We start from the raw sequence: 4,767 nt of genomic DNA, 5'->3' as shown, positions 1-4,767 counted from the left end.
TCTATCTCTGTGTATAATGTAATAGTCCGGAGGTAGGGCCTGGACAATATCTGGTCCAGACTCCTCATGGAGCCAAGTTTCTGTAAGGAAGACCACATCAGGTTTTGCTTCTTCCAGAAGAGAAGGAGATTTCCAACTTATGGCGTGGAAGGGGTTTATAGTTTAGTATGAACATTTTCCAGCCGGCCTTATAGGGGGAGGAGTTCTCAGACGTGGGGACAGTTGGAGGAGTATAAAAGCAGTGCTTGCACATAAGGTTGCCCTCAATCAAGTCGATATAGTGGAGACACTTATCGTTGTGGGTCCCTTTTAGGTCAGACAGTTGCTTCCGTGAGGAAAGATGGGCTTGCCTTTAGTGTGCCAGCACCCACTGCCCTGCCGTCATTTTATGAAGTCAGTGTTCAACCACTAGATAGCCGCCCTGTAGTTGTTTAAAGCTATAGAGCGCAACTCTAAAGTTGTTTGTACCAGTGAACTCTCTGGTAAAGAGCTCAGTGCAATCTCGCTTTCCCCCGTAAATATTGGTGCAGAATCATTCAATATTCATTCAGAATTTCCCCAAAATATTTTAAAGTATTTTAAAAACGGATTAATAAGTAAAACCAGTTACAAAACAGCTATTACATCTGCCTCGTGGTGCAGGACTTTCTGAACTGGTGTCCGCTGCCCTGCCCTCATTTTATGCAGTCAGTGTTCAACCACTAGAGCGCCGGCCTGCTTGGCAACTCTATAGTTGTTTGTACCAGTGAACTCTCGGGTACAGTGCTCAGTACTGTCCTGTTCTGGATTGGTTTCTCTTCACAGCACTGGCAAGCATAACACTTCATAAAAGACAGCACCTGGCATCAGGCATTAACTCATCTTTATTCGTTTCTCAGCTTTTATACATGGCCTACTGATGTGGAGCTACTCTCCACACGTCCTATTCTCTCTGCTTCCCTCAATGTAGTACGAGGAAAAAGCTAGTTCTTCCTGTCTCCACCCAGGAATTCCTGGCATCTCACTTCTGTCTGGACCAGCTAGACCGCTGACCTACTTATATAACAATGTCCTTTCCTGAAGGACATGACAAGTAGCCTCCACTTGTTTCTCCAGGTGTTTAGAAGCCACAAGTGAGCAGTCAAGTGTAGTGTGTGTAGTCTGATTATGATCCTACAATGTTGAAATACACGTTTTTGCCTGCTTTACTTTCTTTGCTGTGTTATTGGACGTCTTGTCACAACAAGTTCACATCAACACAAATCTCATCCATCTTCCCTACAAGGGAAAATCTATCTTTGATTGCTTGAAGCATTGTGTCTGTAGGGGAGACAGTTGCGTTTGCGGAACCCACCAAAGTATCTTCCTGCATTGCCGCAGCCTCTCCCTGCACTGCTACAACTAAATGTTCAATTTCTGTCTGGGCCTGATGACCTTGTCTGTCCTTCACTGTATTTGGGCATAGGTGTTGGTCTGCTTGTAAGTCACTGCAGCCAATGCCCACCATTAGTTACCACCCACACCTTTGACTCAGTCACCTCTTAAGTCTGTAGTGCAGAAGAAGGGGAAGGTCAGAATCTAGATTACCTATGGGCCTCAAGGCGCAAACCAGTGTCTCACTGTGAATAGTTTAGGTGCGGGACAACCCACCAATGGCTTCAGGGGTCTGCACCAACAGCCCCCTCTAACCTCCAGACTATTCCCTAGTATGTTCACCATAACTGTGACACCAAACTGGCCGAGAAATACTGGAGCCTAGGGGCCCGGTATGCCTCAGTTCCGCGATGATGTGCAGGAGCCACTACACCAAGACAAGTCAATCCAGGCCTAGGTGAGCTTTGCTCCAGCCTCCCTACCTCCTCCTTCCGAGGACCAAGCTCCTGCACCAACAATAAGGCCTCTACAGTAGTAGGCAACAGAGGGAAGAAGTTGATTAAGGGAGGGGGAAGGAGGCTGCTGTCTTTCCCTCTCAGTCACCACCACCGGTTTCTGTCCTCTGATTTGGCTGTCCTGCTGGCAAGCTTCACCATCTCCAATCCTGTAAATGTAAATAGAAGCCCAACAGCATGCCTGGGCCCAATACTGGAGCCTCCTGTAGCTCTAATCTTACCTCTTTCTGCCAATGCAGCCATCCGCTTTAGTTACGCTGGCTGCAGCTGAGTACCCTATATCTCTGGAACAAGTGCTTGGCCAACGGGCATCTTCCTGGAGGAAAGAACGCCCCACCTGCCTGCTCACCTCTGGCATGTGTAGGCCACAACTTGTACTCCGCACCTCCATAGAGCCCCAATCACCTGCATGGCTTTTGCACCTCCCTTCACGTCGTTGGCAGGAGTTACTGGGTTGTAGTGCTGACATCAGGCCCTCATTTCATCATCTTGATAGGAGCAAGCACTCCTATAGTTTGCCACCAGTGCATGAGAATAAGCTCCGTCATCAACCTCTCACCTTGGCACCATCCCCGATAGCCAGCCTTTTAATTGTGATGTTCCAGAGAAGGTTTATTGTGACAGATTATACTGGAGATAATGGAAGGGCGGGTTTATGCATCTGCCATCTTGGCTTCGCAAACCATGCTCAGTGTTTGAACATGAATATTCATGCAATTAGCAAAATTGCAACCCAAGCAATAGACAAAAAATAAATGGTGACTGATTTAGTGCTAAAAATAACTGCAAAATAAAATACACTCTATAAGCTTATGGTCCCCATGTTAACTTCTGAATTTTGCTACAAAGAGAAGAAAAACTTATAATACCACCAGATATTTAAAACAAAAAAGGAAGTGCTAGTACTTAACAGCCTTAAAACAGACAGAGATAAGGGCCTTGACGATTGGGGGGAAGCTTAAAGATTTACAGTTGTGAAGATATATTGACTGACCCTGAAGAGGTATTTCGAAGTCCAATGGTTTACAGTATTGAGAAATACAGGTACACAGACTTACGCATGCTATGCCATACAAACTGGGAACTGTTGTGAGTTTAAAAATAAAGTTTGTTCACAGCAGAAACAACATATACATAGCAACAAAGAAAACCTCTGAAGAGATTCTTGAAATTCTGATCTTTGTGAAGGAAAGAGATCTGGGTCATAGAGCCACATAGGACGGTTGATAATAATCAATATGATATGTCTGGAAAAATCCAATGATCAGTGAAAGTATAATGGTTTCAAATCACACAATCATAAGAATGAACAACAAAACAGTCCTTGGTCTGTACCCTTTGAAATACCAGTTCCTGGTGAAAATGTAGTCATCTGCATTGCCATAAAAATATCTTCCAGGATAATAAAATGTAGCATGAGACAAAATGGAACTTGTCCTTATTGCTCTCAGCATATCAGGCCATGTATTGAAACACTTTCGTGTCCTTGAGTTGCTGTTCTGGACAGGGATGCCATTAAACCAGAAAGATGACATTATTATTTGAATTCTATTAGACAATAATATCCTAAGAAGTTCATTCCTACTATTTCGTGTAGGGAAATTAGGCTACAAGAAGATTAACCCAGAAACAAAATTGCAAAATAATAGCAAACACATTTTTTTTGCGATATATATGTTCTTGCAAAGTAGGCTTAAATAGGTTTATCTTTTATAGGCTACAAAAATTGAATTCATTATTAGCCTTAAGTGAGAAAAGTTAAGCCATTAACTGCTTTGATCCACACTGGGTTTAGGAAATGTGGTATAAAAAGTGTCAACCACCTACCCTTAATTCTAGGTCTGGTTAGGCACGAAAGTCAGTATTTGAAAGAAAAACTTTGTCAGTGGGTCCTTTTGTATCAAGAGTAGAGTCCAGAACACATTTCCAAAGTAGAGGTTGAGATGTCTGCACAATATTATGTTGACATGATTGATTACAAAGTTAAAATGTATGATTAACAGAATACACATGGGCTCTATTCTGAAGTTTAGTCTGTGCACAATGCTGACTTCAATCTGCATGCAAAGCATTTCAGCTGAATCACAGAGCCCACTCTGGTTTAATTGTGCATGGATATATCAGAAGTTCACAAAAGTATACATACTGTTCTGTATTCTGTTGTAAATGAAGAGCCTCTATAGACACTCTATAGAGGCTTACGTAATAATTCGTTAAAAAGGAAAATATTTCCACGGAATCTCCAATTTACTATGTTGTAGCGTGATTCTTTACACCAAAACAGCGTTGTCACCCAGCATAGCTCCAATCGCTACTTGAGGCTTCCCTGTTCACGCTTGTTCGCACTTCCTGGTTCCATGCGATGTTGACTGCATTTCCGCAAGTTCATTACTCTCAACACGTGTTGTATGTATGCAGCTTCTTCCTTCCCCTTAGACGTAACAGTGCTCTTTCCAGTTTTTGACCAGTTGCATCAGTGAGGCACCTTCAGCTCATAAAATACACGCACTAAGAATAGCCACGAATAATGCATGCAAGCTTTGCAGCTCCTGCTCCCCCATGTCAGGAACAGCATTTGGCAGCCTCGCACAAGGTAAAGTCCCTCACAAATACTGACGCTGCTCTACTGCTATGCCAGCACCACGTGCAAACATCAGGTCCTAAGCAACGCTTTGACAACATTGTAAAATGTTCGCCTCTCTTGGCAACATGCTACTCTTGCCAACGCCATTGACACATGTATAAAAATACTCGCACCCCCAAATATTGATCAGAAAATATATTGTGAACCCAGCTGCTGCAGCATAAAATAAAGCTGTATCTCGGGCCTACGACAGTCTCATTTAATTCACTGCCTGTGAACTCACTGCTGGTATGTTTCCACTTGCTGGTCTACTCT

This window comes from Triturus cristatus, chromosome 6, assembly GCF_964204655.1.
Source record: "Triturus cristatus chromosome 6, aTriCri1.1, whole genome shotgun sequence".
In the NCBI taxonomy this organism is placed as follows: Eukaryota; Metazoa; Chordata; class Amphibia; order Caudata; family Salamandridae; genus Triturus; species Triturus cristatus.
This window is presented reverse-complemented; position numbering follows the sequence as displayed.